Below are 18,634 nucleotides of genomic sequence, written 5' to 3'. Positions count from 1 at the left end.
CCAAGTCTCTGCAATAAGATCTTGCAAAGTCCACATTGTTCACTAAAGCTTTGCAGCCAGAGAAATCTTTGGGAACTCTCATCTACTCATATCTGGCTTGGTATGGGGCTAAAATAGACATTGCTTGTATAGATGCAGAGTAGTGGACAGCTGATATATAAGTTGTGTACATTCAGTAAAACTTTAGTGAATACAAACTGGGTCTCTGGTACTATAATTGGGGATTCAGTAGGGAAGAAAACAATAGTGTACGCAATGATAAATCATGTAAGGTGCTATAAGACAGGAAGGACATGCATCCCAAGGATATACAGATGAATGACTAGTTTAATGTATGTGATGATGGCATAGGGAAAGCTACAGAGAGTAGGGGCATTTTAGTAAGACCTTAAGAAATGAGTAAGAACTTGCTTCAGCTAGTAAGGTGGAAGAAGACAAGCCCGGCAGAGGTAACAGCTAGAGCAAAAGCAGAGAGGCTCACTAGTGGGGAGAGAAATTCTCTGATGTGTCTAAAGACATGAGAGAGGAGGGAAGCTGGAGGATGAGTCCAGGACTGGATTTTAAAGGGTTATTCTCTATTTCTTATTCTGGCTCAGTAGGTCTTGAAACACCAACATTCTTTTGAAGTTTGTTCCTTATTCTCTTTCGACAAATAGAGCCACCTTCTTATAAATAACACTTGCAAAATGTCCCATGAGATTGAGTCAAACAAAGCCTGCTGAGCTCAAGAATCAATTTCTATGTTCCCTTCAGGCATTTAAGATATATTCGGTTGCCCATGGTCGTGGTTTTTATGCTGAGGTAGTCTGTACACTGAGCCTTTTTACACTATCCATCATTAATCTCAGGAGTGGCTTAATTCCTACCATCTTCAAGACTCCAATCCTTCCTGTGAAGAAGAAGGATGAGGGATGAAGAGAGAAGGGACTTCCTCAGGTCTTATTGGACTGGCCATTTGTCTAATAGAGCTCCATGTCAGCAGTTGTTCATCAAGAATGGAATGGAATGAGTGTCCATAAACCATAGAGCAAAAGGGATTATAGATGTGTCACAGTGCTTGGGAAGCAAAGAGCAAGATGATAATGTGCATTGGGTTCATTCTTGGCTAGAACAAGCTAACTGACCAATACTCAACTGCAATCACCCCCTCTTTCCATGTTAAAAGAAAGAACTGGAGGTAATGGGTGAAGGGACTTGGGCAAGGTGGTTGAATAGAAAGCATGTAGGATTATGACTCCAAAAGTGTATGTTAAAAATCTCCAGTTAGGCACATACTGGCTGGAAGGGTTTGGACAACTTTTTAAAGTATTCTGATCCTCATTTCTTTTTACCTACAACATGAGGATAGTAGTATATGCCCTGAAAAGATGTGAAGATTAAAAAATAACATAAATCATCTAATCCATGGTAGAAATTTAGTAAAAGACAATTACTATTATATGGCATCCTCTCTTTACCCTGTCCTAAGACTCATCTTCTGAATGTAAATGTTGAATCACTAAGAATATGTGCTCAGAACACAGGGGTCCTTTTAATTTTGTTTGAACCATCTGAAGCTCCTGCACAAGTCCTGTATCACTTGGACTAAAATGGTCCTATCTGCCACCACTGACGTGTTCCTCAGTTTTGGTATCCATTATGGGACAAGCACTTGGACTTTTTCATCTTTTATAGCCTAGACATCTTTTTAACCTTCTATAAAACCTAAAATCAAAGATAGGCACTGGGATGGATTTCTGTGATGCCAGTGTTCTTCTTGATTTGTAAATATTGCACTTAGGGAAATTCAATTAGAAATAAAATAATTAAGTCAATAATCTCCTTTTTGTGTGCTTCAGTGATAAGAGAACTAGAAGATCTAAACAACACTGTTCTAAGTAAAGTTTGTCTAATTAGCACTATTATTAGCTTGTATTCTTCTAAAACTTTACATTTCACAAATCATCTTCATAATACGTCTTAAGAAAAATAGATTAAGGAAATTCATTTGGACTTGCTCAAAAACCATAGAGCTGCATTGTTTTTCCTGTACATTTGAAAAATCTTGGAGTGAAATTTGTTGTTTGGGTCTTAATTGGAAAAACTACAGATTGACATCAAACAAAATGTTGGATTTAAATGGTGTCTTTCCCATTTATGGGTGCTTGTAACTTGGGCAAGTTATTTAACTTCTGAGTCTCAGTTTTCTCATATAAAATGAAAATAATGTTCTCTATCTCTTAGGATAATTGTAATTATAAAGCACTTCACATAGCACTGTATTCTTAGACAGCTTCCCAAAGCATTGTTCTTTCCACCCCTCATTCTTCTTTTGCTGCTTTCAGTAGCTCTTTTTTGTTATAAATTAAGTCTCAACTCCTCACATGGGCTTTGAGATGCTTTCTGTATTCTGATGTTGGCCTGCCTTTTCGCAAAGTTCTTATTTTATGTGCCCTACATACACCCAGACTGAACTCACTATTTGTTTCACAGATCCCAGAAAGTTCTAACACATGTTTTCCTTTCCTATTTTCTCTGACAATCGTGCTGTCTTCAGTGTATCAAAATTTTCCCAAGGCTTCAAGATTTAAGTTCAAATGTTTCTACCTCCTTGACATTTTGAAATTTCCCCTGACATCCTCAGAGTGGAAATATCTCCCCTTCTCCTCTCAATCCTCACAGAATTCAAGTCAACATTCATTTATCATATGCCATCTCTATGTCCAGCTCTGTGCTAACCACCACATATATAAAGACAAGTAAGACACAATTCTTCTCTAATAATGAATAAGATATGATTTAATAAAGAAAAACTTAATGGAAGATTTTTATAGTAACAATATATCACATTCTCCCTTTTCTTATTTTGTTATAAATAACTACTATTTACTGCCTGGCCCCAGAGGGACTCATTATGGGAGTTAACCCCTCCATGATCAGTATTATTCCCATCTTAACAATGACGATGGCAAAGATCTAAATTTCAGAGAGGTTGGAAAACTTGTTAACCTCTGCTTTTTCTAACAGATCTATCTGACTTTATGACTCATAACTACACTAATGTCTGAGATTTCATATTAAATATGAAGAAGGCATTCCTTCTGAATTTAGGAAAGGCTCTATTTAATTAGAAAGAAGAACTGTGAAATTGTGAGGTGCAGCAGTCCAGGGGCCACATTTAATTAATCTATATGCCCCTCTGTAGCACTAAGAACATATCTGGTACTGGATTAGTCAGCAGAAGTGAATTTGGGATAGACCATTCTTTGTTGTTCTTGTTGTTGTTACATAAGAATCTTTTGATCATCCAATATTACCAAGGGACACAGTAACCACTGGTGATAAAGCAAAGACTAAAACAAACAAGATACTTATACTCTAGCTGATGAGGTAATGTTAGATAAATAATTACCCCCCAAATCTTTAATTACAATTGTGATAAATGTTATGAGGAGATTATGTGGTGCTATGAAAGTATATACAAAGATACCTCATAGTCTGAGAGTTTAGAAAAGATGTCTCCAAAAACATGATATTTGACCTGAAACTTGAAAGAGATGGAAGTAAGCCAGGTGACGATGAAGGGGATGGGAGGGAAAGGTAAAGAGAATGGAGAAGAATTCTGGATTTTTGCAGAATATACTTCCCCAGAACTGGGTTAGCTTCCACTTTCCCAAAGCCTATGTTTCAGTGTTCAAGCTTTTGTGTATTAGGATTTGTCACATCCTATTAAGATTGCTATTATTAGTATAGATGTCTGTCTCCCTACTTTACAATGCATTCCTTGAGTAGAATTTTGTTTTCATCTCTGTATTTTCAAGGATTTGGACTCAATACATTTTCAGAATTCCTTGTTGAAATAATAGAACATTATATCTTGCTAGGCCTGTAGAGTTAGCAGGTGTTGAATGAAATTCCAGTTTTTGGAATATTATTATATAATATTATGTAAAATACATAAAATTCTATGATATTTAATATAAATCAACACTAGACATTCCACCAGAATTTTATTTACCTCTCCTCATCTTGTCCTATTTTCCAGTATTTTCAGTATTTCATAAAAGCAAGATAATACCGTTCCCATTTGTATATCTATCCACTTATGGGCACCAACAGATGATTCCAGGTGCATTTTCCTGTTAAGCAATATTAAGGTAAAAAGAAGGTTATCAAGTTTGAAAATTGATTAGAGGGAAAATATAAACTAAACCAAATATCTCTTTAATGTCCACCAAAAGGGAGATTTATATTCAGAAATGCATAACTCCACCAATGAAAGACTAAATAAATGAAAACAGTTAACACTGTTGAAAAGCTGGGGTGTTGAGCTATCGGGAAATTAATGTTACACTCATTCATTTCCAAAAAATGGTAGGGCTTATCCCATTTATAACAAGAAGAAAAGAGAACTTACACATTTCTGGCAAAGAAAGGGCTTCCCAAGTTGCAGATAAATATTGATACTGGCTTTAAGACAGCAAAAATCACACACAAAATCAAACACAATAGACATATGGAAGACTTTGGGGGAACTTTACAACATTGCATTTAGTATCTTTCCATTTAGGACAGACTTTAATCAACATTTTTGCTGTTGAAGGTCAGCCAAGCTAGCAATTTGGCTGTTGGTTCAAAGAAACATATAGATTTTTTAAAGATAAAATTTAATTCTAGAAGATGCACAGTTTTTTGTTTTTTTTTTTTTTTTTTTTTTTAAGATTTTATTTATTTATTTGAGACAGAGAGAATGAGAGACAGAGAGCATGAGAGGGAGGAGGGTCAGAGGGAGAAGCAGACTCCCCGCCGAGCAGGGAGCCCGATGCGGGACTCGATCCCGGGACTCCAGGATCATGACCTGAGCCGAAGGCAGTCGCTTAACCAACTGAGCCACCCAGGCGCCCGAAGATGCACAGTTTTAAGTTACAATTCCATTAGGTTTGACAAATGCATCCACCCATATAACCCACATACCTATCTATAGAATAAAACTGTCAACCTAGAATTTTCCCTCCCTTCTCAATTAAAGTATTCCCCAGAGGCATGATGGCTCTGCAATCATATAGTTTATTTTCTTGTGTCTGTCTTCTTGGGCTCAGTATGTCTACTCAATCTGACCATGTTGCTGAGTTTATAAGAAATTTGTTATTTTTATTACTTAATATTATTCTGTGATGTGAATATATCACAATTTGCTTATCCATTCTATTTTAGGCTATTATAAGTAAGGTGTCTGTGAACATTTTTTTTCCCAGTCATTTTGTAAGCATAGATTTCATTTCCTTTGGCTAAACACCTAGAATTGCAAGGTCACACAGCAGAGGTATGTTTAAATTTTATGAGAAAATACCAAAACGTTATCCCACAGTAGTTGTGCCATTTTATACTTCCACCAGAAATGCATTAGAGTCTGGTTACTCCCCAACTTCATCAATATTTGGTGTTACCATTCTTTTAGTAGCACCTTGTCATGGTTCATCCATTGTTAGTATTGCTATAGTAGATGCTTTTATCATATTGATAAAAGTTTCTTTTTCTATTTTTAGTTTGTTAAAAGTTTAAATCATAGATATTGAACTTTTTCAAATGATTTTTTTGGAATTTATTAAGATATAATTATGTTTTTTCTCTTTTATTCCATTAGTATAATTAATTTCATTGCTTGACTTTTTTAAAAAATGAAAATAATCTTTTTCTTACTGGGTCAGAGGTCACTTAATCCATTTTATGTATTGTTAGATTGGTACTGATTGATCGATTCAGAGAGAGCATGCATGGGGCAGGGAATGGCAGAGGGAGAGAGAGAATCTTAAGCAGGCTCCACAGCCAGCACGGAGCCAACATGGGGCTCAGTCTCATGACCCTGAGATCATGACCTGAGTCGAAATCAAGAGTCAGACATTTATAGCCTGGTGATGGGTATTAAAGAGGGCACGTTCTGCATGGAGCACTGGGTGTTATGCACAAACAATGAATTATGGAACACTACATCAAAAACTAATGATGTAATGTATGGTGATTAACATAACAATAAAAAATTAAAAAAAAAGAGTCAGACATTTAACCAGCTGAGCCACCCAGGAGCCCTTGTATTGTTAGATTTGTTAATATTTTGTTCAGGATTTTTTCTCCTAAGTTAATGAGAGATATTGATCTATCATTTCATTTACTTAGGATATCTTTTTTCAGGTTTTTCCCTTAGGGCACGGGCCTCATAAAAGCCGTGGTGAAGTGTTCTATGGTCTCCTATTTTCTGAAGTTTGTGATTACTATTACTGATTTCTTAACTATTTGATAGCATTTACCAGTAATAACAGCTGGGTCTTGAGATTTGTTTGTGTGAATACTTTTGACAGTAAATTCAATTTCTTTAAAAGAGTAGCTGTCAAAGATGGGTGTACATCAGAATTGCCTAGTGGGCTTTCAAACACAAATAGTCGAACCTCACTTTCAGAATTTCTGGCTCAGCAGTTTTGAAGTGAGGCTTAAAATTTTCATTTTAGTAGTGTATTGCATGATGTTGATAGTCCTGGTTTGAGGACCAGACTTTGAAAATCATAGACTTAAAAGATACAGAGCTATTTACATTTTATATTACTTCTTGTATCGGTTTTTGGTTGTGTATTTTTCAAGGATTCTTTTTTGCATTTCACCTAAGTAGTTGAGTTTACTGGTATGAAGTTGTTAATAATATTATCTTACTACGTTTGTAATATGTGTAGGAAATTTGGTGATGTCTTCTCTGCTGTGATAAAGAGAATTTGTTTTAATTAGACTGGTTTTTTTTTTCTCTAAGCACTGCTTTAGGTGCATTCCAACAATTGTGACATGTGTGTTCTTTCAATATCATTCAGCTGATAATAGTTTCTAGTTTTCCTCATTTCTTTTCTATTGACATGGAAGTGTGCTGTTTAATTTCCATACATCAGATACATTGCTAGATACCTTACTTTTATGATACTCAAATTTGATTTGGTTGCGATCAATGAATAAAGTCTGTAAGGAAGAAATTTTTCTAGGTCATTGAGGCTTTCCATGACCCAACATGTTGGCTATCTTGGTGAACATTACAAATGAAGTTGAAGAGAATGTGTATTATGCAGTTGTTGATGTGGTTTTCTGTAAATGTAATCTAGACCGGTGGTGATTGACAACATTTACATTTTTATAGCTTTACTGATTTTTTTTGGTCTAGTTTTTGTTTGTTGTTGTTGTTGTTGTTGTTGTTTTAATGCTGTGAGAAGAGAGTTAAAATTTCCAAATCTGGTCGTGGATTTATTACTTCCTTTAATTCGGTGCATACATGTATATGAGTTCATATTTTTCTAATGAATTGACCCTTAGATCATTATAAAATGTCTCTATATTCCTGTGGCCGTACTCTTTGTGTTGAATGTTACTTTAACTAATATTTATATGACCACTCCAGCCTTCTTGTAATTAGTGTAGTAAGTTGTATATTTTTCCATTGCTTTTCTTTTATTATATTATTAGGCAGTAGTTTAACCTTAGTTTCTATCTTTAGGTGCATGTATGTTAGTAAAACCATATGCACTTTTTTACATCTGTAGGCTTGGACAGTATCTCCTATAGAGCAGAATATGCATCCAACTTAATTTTAAAAGAATCACAATGGGGGGCACCTGGGTGGCTCAGTTGGTTAAGCGACTGCCTTCGGCTCAGGTCATGATCCTGGAGTCCCGGGATCAAGTCCCGCATCGGGCTCCCTGCTCGGCAGGGAGTCTGCTTCTCCCTCTGACCCTCCCCCCTCTCATGTGCTTTCTCTCTCTCTCTCTCTCAAATAAATAAATAAAATCTTAAAAAAAAAAATAAAAGAATCACAGTGGTTTCATTAGAATATATTACCATCTGTCATAAATCCTACTATAAAAGCATTTACAGATCATTAGGGTGTGCTTAGTACTGGTCCTATAAATTAAAATCTATTGAGTATTGCCTATGATATTAGGTGCTACTTGAAGAATTTTATGGATAGTAAATTAATTTAATCTCTACATGAACCCTATGAGGTGTAAGAACTATAATTTTCCCTAATTTTCATTTAAGGAAACTGAGGCACAGAGATGCTTAAGAAACTTGACCAAGGTCACACAGTAGCATGGCAGGCTTTGAACCCAGACATTCTGGTCCCCAAAACTTCAGTCTGCGTAATTTTTTTTTTTTTTAATGATTAAGGATGGATAGAGATGTATGGGTCCAAAAAAGAAGGGAAGAAGGAGAAGGGGAAGGAAGGAGGAAACCAATACAGCAGAGTGTGAGGAAGAAGGAAACTCTACAGCAGCAAATGCAACAGAGAAACTAATCAAACAGTAACAGGACATCATCATTGAGTTTGGCAATGAAAAGGTGACTCTCATTAGAAAGTCTCAGCCAAGTGCCGGAGGCAGATGTATGGAACAGAAGAATGAGAAATACTGGATGGGGGCTGGCATGCGGAGTGCACGCTTTTGATGAGTCAGTATGGAAGTATTGGAGGGTGAATGGAGGTGGGAAAGGGCATTGTCGTTTGTCATCTTTCTGTTTGGGGGCAACGTGTCTGTTTTGTGTTTTAGAATGAGAGAAATGCAAGTATGTTTATGGAGAGGAAAAAGCAGAGAGGGAGATTTGGGTATAAGCCTGGTTACAAAATAATTGTGAAGACCATCAGAGTTACCTGAAACAGAGGGGAGACAGAACAGAGAGGTGTGTGTATTGGGGTGGGAGGAGCGAAAGCACTTCACCTGCTTTTCCACATGCTTCTCACAAGCCACCTAGCCTTGGCATTCCTGACAGACCCCAAGTCCATGGCAAATCGCTACAGGCACGTCAGAATCTGTTTCTGTGACAGAGCCGTCTGCTGATGAATCAAGTGTGAATGAATCAGATACAGATGGACTGAATTTCACTGGAAATAAGCATGAATTACAAAACTGGAAGAGAAAAAATGCCCAAGGAAAAATCACTTTGTGCCAGCCGAAAATTATTTGGAATGTTAATTTTCCAGCATGGCTCCATATTCTCATCCATCCCTTTGCCCTCCTTTAACCCACCCCCAATTTGTCTGCGTAGATGACATTCGTCAATCCTTCGGGACCTTTGGAACAGGTCTGGGGAAACCACGGAGGCAGGGACTGCTGGGAAGCAGTGATACAAGATTCGTGTAGGCATTTATTAGTCAGCACAGGGTCTGTGGAGATGCTGGTGGGAAATGATTCTGGCATGCCTCAAGGATGTTCTTCCTCCTTGGCTAGGCAGACTCAGACATGGCAGCGTATCAGAATGGAAAAATCCATGGGCTTCAGAGTCAGACTGACCTGGTTGGGAACCCTGAAAACACCGTCCATTGGCCATGGGCCCTGAATCAAGTGGTTTTACCTGATAGGCCTCAGTTGCATTATCTGAAAAATGGGAATAACAAGTGCTGTCACATAGATATTAGACTTCAGTGAGGCTGTGCATTCACAAAGCAGATAGAGTTCCTGACAAAGGCTATGTATCCAGAAAATATAAGCCAGTTTCCATGAAGAGGGAATCACAGAGATCTCCAAAGTCATATAAAAAGCAGAACAGACTCTAGCTTAAGACTCCTGAAGTAGAGACTCTGGATGGGGTTCAGAAATAGTTTTGCAAAAGCTTCTCACTGATTTCTGATGGTTGGGTACATTTAAGAACTACTGGAATAGAGGCTAAGGTAGGGGAAAAGAACATCCTCATCCCCAGTGTGAGATTAGCTTTCTGAATCCTGCTCATGTACTCCAGGTATTTACTGCTTCTCTTTGTTCTCAGCTTTGTGGGACCATGTGATTCCACGTTAAAAAGAAATGAATTATAGTGTAATTAAAATGTTGATCCCAAATGCAGATGCAGTCTTTTGTTAAAGGCCTACCCAGAGGGAGGAAGCAGAACTTAGTTGAAGGAGCACTGGGATAGGCAACAGTTTATATCTGTTCAAGACCCAATTCATCATCCATATCTCTAGAAGGCAGAAGAAAACTTACTTTATAGCCACAATTCATCATGTGTTCTTAAAAGGCCTGTTCTGAGGAGTAAGTGAAATAATATAGAAGGAGCACAACTGCATCCATGTGACAATAAGAGCCCAATTTAAAACATGAACTGGGAAAACAAACAAATAAGACATGAAGTGGCTAGATTTTAGCCAATCAGACACAAGCAGAGCTATTGGTAGGGTTCAGAAAGTGGTCCTTAAAAGGAGTCCATTCAGCCAGTATATTCCTTCTATTTTATGCCCTTCCCCTTCCTCTTGCCTAGGCCATGACTGTGATAGTGGAAGTAGCTCAGCCATTTTGGTGGCCAACACATGCTAAAGAAGGACTGAACAAAAAGACAGGAAAAGCCTGGGTTCCTCTTGGCATCTTGAAATAGCTTTAGAAGCCCTGGATTGCTTACCTCCAGATTTCTTGTTATATAGGAATAACAAAAGTCCTGATTTATTTGTGACATTTGTTTTGGGGCTTCTCCTACTAAGAGCCAAAGCAATTCTTGATAGGAGCTGTAAAACGTAGAACACTTTGAATTCAAAACACTATGGGATAAATACTGTGTGATCTCACTTGTCTGTGGAATCTAAAAAAGTCAAACCCCTCGACACAGAGAGTAGAATGGTGCTTTCCAGAGTCTGGGAAGTGTAGCTGCCGGCTATAGCAATACTGAATGCAGCCTTTGCCTTCAACTAGTGTTGAAAGTAGTCACATTCTCTGTTTGGCCCATGCTGGCTTATAAGTGAGATGCCCAGGAGCCAGGGACAGAGTAATGGTCAGGCACTGGGGGCTGGTGTTGGAATTGATGATGAGAAGGCTTTCCACTGGGACTTGATGGAGTTCCCACAGTAAGATGAATAGACGCCTGAGCAGATAGAATGGTTATGGCATCAGAAGAGGTATCAGATGAGAGGCACTAGGGTGGCACCGTTGGTTAAGCGTCCAACTCTTGGTTTAGGTTCAGGTTATGATCTCAGGTTATCATCTCAGGGTCGTGATCTCAGAGTCATGAGATCGAGCCCCACATCTCCACACTCGGCACGGAGTCTGCTTGAGATTCTCTCTCCCTCCCTCTGCCCCTCCTGCTCGTGCTCTCTCTGTCTCTCTGTCTCTCAAATAAGTAAATTTTTTTTTAAAAAGAAGAGGTATCAGATGAGGATTACCTCCAGTGCTTGGAGAATTGAGAATGACAGGAGACTAAGCAAAAGCTTTCATTTACTTGAGTCTACACTGTTGAGTGACTTTTGTGAGAGGCCACAGGGGATAGCATGAGTCAGGGCACATTGCTGTAGGAAGAATGCAGAACCAGAAGAAAGAATATTTCAGGCCAGGTTTGAATCTTGGCTTTACCACCTACCAGGTGGTACCGTACATCTCTCTGTATGCTGGTCTTCTAAGCTCTCAATTGACCCAATAGTGGCTACTTTGGTGGATCACTGTCGGATTATAGAATATGTACAGATGTGCCCAATATAATGCCCAGTAAATCTTAGTTGGTTACTGTTTTTCAGTGGTTATTTCAGCAAACAACCCTAAGTGCCTGCTATAGGCCAGCTACCTTGCTAGATGCCGTAGGAATACTGAATGCGGTCTTTGCCTTCAACTAGTGTTGAAAATAGTCACATTCTCTAAACAAAACAAAACAAAAAACAACCAACCAACCAACAAAAACATGAAAAACCAGAAAACCAGAGACCCTGCTCTTTTAAAATTAAATTCTGATCAAGTCACTATTCTTCTTAAATCCCTTTAGGGATTCCTATTGTTACTAGACAATGTATGGTGTTGCCTCTGCTTAAAAAAAGAAAAAAATGTCCATCTAATCCCAAACTACCCTTTACTATCTCAATTCCAGCCACTTAGATTTTTATATACACTATGTTTATGATTATTTGGTTAATATCTGTCTCTTTCACTAGATCTGAGCTCTGTTTGGGCAGAAAGTCTTACCCGCATTACCTGCCACTATGCACCTAAAGCTGAGCAGAATTCCCTACAGTTAGAAGGCAGTCACTAAATAGGTTTTAAACAAGTGGAAGAATGAATGACAACTATGACTGCCATGGTAGGTATAGCTGTCCCATGCAGTGGGAGCACAGAGAAAGGAAATAACAAAGCCCGTTTGGGGAGGAAGAGGCAGGGAAGCCTTCACAAATAATAGGACAAACAAACTTAGCTGTAAAGCACACCACAGAAAAGTTATCCAAGCAGAGAAGCTTTGGTGGGGAAAAAAATCCCAGGAGCTACTAATCACTCAGGCCTCCTTTCTTTCATCTGTAAAATAGAATTTTTGATACTTATCTTAATAGAGCGAAGTTATAAGTATCAATTGAGATACATGATGTAACATTCTCTACCAAATGGATATAAGGTACTGTGATCAGTACCTTCCTCTCTCAGGGATCCGTCTTTATGTTATGGGGATCTTGAAAATGGAAAGGCTATAATAATAATAATAATAGCGAAAACAATAATTGTTTTGTGTTATTGTATACCTGGCACTTGATGTACATTATTTTAATTCTACCACAGACCCGCAACTAAACTTTCTTTCATTTTGAAGATGGAAAGACATAGCTCCAGAGAGTTTAAGTATCAAGTATCAGAGAGTAGTAAGGAATTCACCTTATGGTGAAATTTTAATACAATGGCCAGAGATAGTTACTCATCAAGTATTTATTGAGTATCCACAGTGGATCAGTCCATTGTTCTATGTGCTGGGGATGCAGTGTGTATAAAAAAGACAAACATTCTGCTTCCATGGGGCACACAGTCCATTGGGATAAGACATATTGCAGAGATTGGGCTGGTGGTAACTGGAACCACACCGGGAGGAAGGCCGCCTCTTCTCTGGACTTAGGGGTATTATTCTAGATGGATGGCCACTCATTTTGAACTCCGTGAATGTCTTGCCACTTCACTTTGGGATTTAATCTCCTCATGTCATGAAGCCAGAGTCAGTAGGAAAAGGGAGGAATCTGAAACTAACATGGTCAGGTGGTGAGACAATTAGCAGGGCGACATTAGCCATTCTCAGGTTGTACCAACCAGGTGAGAAAGCAGAAGAGAGCTGGAGTCGGACTCAGGCATTTCAGCTCTTGTTCACAGCAGTCCAGGACACGATGGTACTCAGTGCATACCTGTGAGATGTTGCTGTAAGGCTTGAGACCTCTGATGTGCCCAATTGTGCACATTGCTTCCCAACTCCACTTTCAATAAAATAGACATAGAAATAAGCAAGTACTCTAAGTCTGCCTGCGCCATCATCACTCTGAGCTGCTTGTAAACACTTACCAGCGCACCACTGGACACATAGCGTCTCTCTGAGTCACAGTTTCTCCATCTGTAAAATGGGTAGAAGGAGGAGATGATTTCGAAACACCTAGAAGCCTAGGTGATGCATTAGGAGAAGACATGATTTGGAGTGGCACAGACTTGGATTAAATTCTGGAGGCTGGCCATGTGTTAACCATGGGACATTCAGCTAATTATGTACCTCTCTGAGCCTCACTTTCTGCCTGTGTAGAATGAGGCTAGTGACTCCTACATCGTTAGATTTTTCTGTGCATTAAATGTAATAAAACATAAAATGTTGGACATATCAAAGCTGAAAAGTGATAAACTTGCTCATTTTTTTTCACCTCCATGAACCATGAATAAAAGAAGGAATGAATGTATACGAACATTCTTTTTTCAGAGTTGCTTTTCCCCTTTTCTGCTTGGATCACTTCTACTTTCTTCTAATTTTTTTTCTAATTTCTTCTTAATACATACTGTTATTTACTGTTGATTTTGTTATTATCAAATGCTCTAAATTCTTACTCTACAGACATACTACGTTTAAAGGCTCTTCTAAACCCACAAACTGAGGCCAGTTTCCTTTGGAAGAGATAGGTGCACATGCATTTATTCAATAGCTCCTTGGTAGCTGGCACCTTACATATTTTGCTCATTAATCCTTCCAGTAAAGATAGGAGTGGGGTCCACGTCTGAGACATTTTCTTTGGACATCTGCAGAAGCCTCTTTGTACCACTAGGGGGCAGTAAATAGCTGTTATTCAAGATTTTGAAAACCAAGTATCCGCTATCAGATAAATACATGATACAACATGTTGGCAAATACTGAGTAAGTGTCCCCTGGCCAAGTCGCCACCTGAGGGTAAATGGTAAAGGGAAGGACCTGTGAGTCAGAACAGCATGTCACCTTTAATTATAGCTATGCAGCCTATACGAGCTTCAAGGAACTGAGTGAGCAGGGATATAATTTTCCAAATGAACATGGAGATAATCTATTCATGCCACTGCCTTTTAGGAAAGGGGAGACTGAGGCCGAGAGAGAGACAGAGACCCTTCCAGGGTCACCCAGTGAGTTGGCAGCAGAGCTAGAGCCAGAACCTTGTGGACACCATGTGCACACGACCTCACTTGTCGACAAGTAGGTACATATGTTAAAGATTTTGATATCCCTCTTATCCCGTATTTCAAAGAGGAGACTACAACTTTTCTCCATGGTGGGTCTTTCCACCCTGGGACGCTATAGAGGGCTTTGCTCATAGTACTTCCATTTGTATTGTTATTAGACTATCCTAGGTTTATTGCTTCTTAATAGAAGATAACCAGAAAGCCAGATAACATATAAGTGGATTTATCAAAGGAAAAGTCAGATGTGTTTTTCCAGGGATATAATTCTGGTGGCCACAGATAAAGACCTTTTTCATTTTGAACACAGTATCCAGAGAAGACTCTAGCAGGGAGTCATTACATTCATTCATCTTTCTTTCATTAAATAATAAGTAAATCATTAGATTCCAGCTCTGCAGCAGCTTCTAAGAAATGGTGGACATAGATAGAAATAAGGTGTACATAAATGAGACATATGGACATAAATGAGATATAAATCCTGCTCTGAACAAATCCACAGGCTAATTGCATGTCCTGACATGGAGCTAGATGATTACAATACAGAATCGTACATTTTATTATGGTGGTACACATGCCAGAGATTAAATTTTCTTTCTCTCTTCTTCTTCAGCAAGATATATGCCAGAAATTCACTTTCAACTCACCAAGAGCAGTCTTTTTAACAAGGAGGCAGGAGCAGAGTAGGGTACCTTGAGAATATGGATGCACACATAGATATATTGGATTCACTTGATCGGTGGAAAGGTAGATCACTCTGGAGTCACTGAGGTTGAACTGAGTTGTGGGAGCTGGGAAACTAAGAGCATGTCTCTTGAGAGGATGAGCACGTAACCTCATCAGACGGGGGAAGGACCACCTCACCCAATGTGCATGAAAAACCCGTCTTTTCTCTTAAGTCATTTCCGAGGAGGAGAAGGGCAGAGGGATTCTAAGTTGGTGATATATCAGATTTCATGATCAATTTCACCACAATTCTCAGATCTGGTTGATAACCTGCCTAAAGAGCTGGGTACGTACTTGAAAGAACCAAGCATGAAGACTTTCAAACGGAAAGCCCAGTAGTGGGAGCCTCTTGGCCTAGCTTGTTTCAGAGGATGTGAACATGCTCTCCCTTGAAGAACCATGGCAAGTGGCACAGCAGTCAGAGAAGTGAGACTTGGGGGCAAGTTGAGCCATCATGGCCCATCAGAGTGGTGGTTCGGGATTTCCATGGTAATAGACCTGGCAGTTAAAAGCAATGGCAGACAGGGGGAATGGGTGAAATAGGTGGTGGGGATTAAGGAGAGGACTTGTGATGAGCACCGGGTGATGTATGGAAGTATTGAATCGCTCTGTTGTACACCTGAAACTAATATTACACTATTACACTAATTTGATGTTAGCTAATTGGAATTAAAATAGAAACTTAAAAAAAAAAAGCTATGGCAGATATTTTTGTATCTGATGCCATTCCTCTTTATTTTAGAGGTTGGACTGACTTTGGCAAAGTCCAACCTTATGGATTTCCTAAGCGCATGTTTTGTTGTTGTTGTTGTCATTGTTCTGCTTATTTATTTTTAACAGTTTTTAGGGGAAAGTGTACTCTAAAAAACTGTGCAGTAATGAAGTAATATAAATGGAATAATACACAGTAAGGAAGCAAATGGGGATCTGAGAGATTAAGAAAATAAAACATGTGACCATTTTTACTCCAAGTTCAAGAAGAGATTCATAGAGATTAAAGTGATGTTGGAGATGTAGTTTGCTGTAGACATTTAAAGGAGGAATCCCAACTATGGCTGCCCCAGGTGTCAGGAAAGGCATCCCACGGAAGGAAGGCCTGCAAATGACTGCAGGTGAAGTTAGGAAAAATGCTTGGAAAGGTGAAGCGTGGGCAGTGGGAACAGCAAGAGCAAAGGCGCAGATGCCTGAAATCATATACAGGTCTCAGGCCTTTTTCATTAGCCTTGTGTTGGTGGTGGTGGTGCTGGGGTGTGACCAAACTTACAGACAAGCTGAGGGAATCGTGTTATTTTGTTTGTTTGGTCTTTGGGCTTCATTTTGGTTTTCGCACACCAGATTTGGAATTCCATGTGGCCCGAGTATCTGGTTCATGAACAGAATGAATAGAAGAGGCTGGTGGCCTTGCCCAACGGGTTAAAGAGTTGGAATATTCCATGGGAAACACTGTCAGGAAAAGGATCCCTTGACTTCTGAAGAGTAAAGCCTCCAAGTACTTGGGGCACTGAGGGGTCTCTCTATCCTAAACCGGAGACCTCCAAGGAGACAGAGGAGCAGGAAGGGCATAGCCATTTCCCAGTCACTGTTGATTTGATCTTCATAATTATCTCTGAGGTACACAGGCAGGGCTCTTCAACATTGACAGCTGAGGAATGTGAGCTCTCAAACAGGTGATGCCTGTCAGTGAGGAATGGAAGCAAAGGCACACCAGCACCCAGAGGTAAGAAGAGCAAATTGTGTCTCCACCAATTCCCCTCTTTTCTCCTAATTGCTTCTTGAGCCCAACTCTGTTACAGAATTGGCTTTAAGCAATTGCTGAATTGGCTTCGAGCAGTTTCCCCCATGCTTCACCTACTAATATTCATCCTGTGCCGCCCCACCCTGGTATCTCACCTAAGTCACATTTGAATTCTTTGCAACCATCCTGAGCACTCTGAGACCCGGCCCTCTGACCTCAGCACATTTTCTATTCATCCAGAAAACCGTTCTTTCCATCCTCATCCCAGTTCCTATAGAATTCATTTCCTCAGGTCTTAGCTTAGATGTCACCTCCTCCAGAAAACCTTCCCAGACTCACATGGAATGGCATTTGTTTCTGTGTCCTCCCTGTGCCCCCTAGCACATTTCCTTCTTCCAAAGCACCTATCACAATGTGTTGGCATTGCCTGGTTATTTACCTGTGTTCCTCACCAGTGACTAGTTAGCAGGGTTTTCTTATTCTCCATCATCTCTCCTAGCACCATGCATGGCACCCGACAATGATGCAGGCTCAGAAAATACACTGATTGGATGAGTAAATGAACGAGTCATTAAACAGACCAGTGCAGGTATTTTGCAAAAAATGTAAAGGGAGAGGCCAGGAAAGATCTATCAGTTCTCCAGTGGAATACCTGCCCGTGTTTGCATGGCAACTTGGGGCCCCTCAGCTCTGTCTCTCTCAGCCATATTCCCACATTCTGCCCTTGCTCAAGAGGTCAAGCAAGGTCTGCTAAGCAGGAAGCCCATTTTCCTCTGGAAAATACCCACTGCTTCTCTTTTGCATTCTTTTGACTCTGATGTCAGTGAAGCCAGGAGCTTCTGGAATCTCTATTAGCACCAGGCTGTGTGAACAGACTCCAGGCCAGAGTTGCAGCTGGAATGAATGGCCCTGGTGCTAACAGAGTCATTCTGGTGCGTGTGGAGAGAGCAGGCAGCATTGGTTCTTGCTGTGAGTGGTCAGGACGGTTAGGTGTGAAGCAGAATGAAGAAGAGTCAAATATGTATGGAGTCTTCCTCAAAGGCATTGGGGCACTATAGAAAAAGAACTTGAACTTTGGGAGCACACATCCCATAATTAGAATGTAGATCTGCCCCTAACTATATATAAGACTTTGGACAAGGAATTTAATTTTTCTCCTCCAGCTTCTTATTGTTGAATTACACCGATATCAGTACCTAAGTCAGGCCTGTTCTAAGGATGAGATGAAGTGATCCTCATGGGCTTCTTAGATGAGTTCTGAGTATTTAGTAGGCCAGCTTACTCGCTCTCTCTCTCCCTCTCACCCCCCTCTCTGAGTCAGGGTTCTCTAGAAAACTGAACAAATAGGAAGGAGAGAGAGAGGTTAAGGAATTGGCTCATGTGATTATAGAGGCTGGCAAGACCAAAATCTGAGGAGTGGACTGGCAGGCTGGAGACCCAGAGAAGAGTTGATGTTGCAGCTTGAGTCCAAATACAGTCTGCTGACAGAATTCACTCTTCCTCAGGAAAGGTTAGTATTTTTCTTAAGGCCTTCAACTGATTGGATGAGGCACACCCACATTATGGACAGTACTCTGCTTTACTCAAATTCTGTTGATTTTAATGTTAATCTCATCTAAAAAAATACTTTAACAGAAACATCTAGAATAATGATATTTGACCCAATGTCTAGGTACTGTGACCCAGCCAAGTTGACACATAAAATTAAGTGTCACCCTATCTATCAGATATGTGAATGAATGGGGATTCCTCATCCTTTAAATATAGTATGATC

The sequence above is a fragment of the Mirounga angustirostris genome, unplaced genomic scaffold (genome assembly GCF_029215605.1).
Source record: "Mirounga angustirostris isolate CCGP_5_RB_7025 unplaced genomic scaffold, mMirAng1.0.hap1 SCAF_15, whole genome shotgun sequence".
NCBI lineage: Eukaryota > Metazoa > Chordata > Mammalia > Carnivora > Phocidae > Mirounga > Mirounga angustirostris.
The sequence above is the reverse complement of the archived record's forward strand: the minus strand, read 5'-3'. Positions refer to the sequence as shown.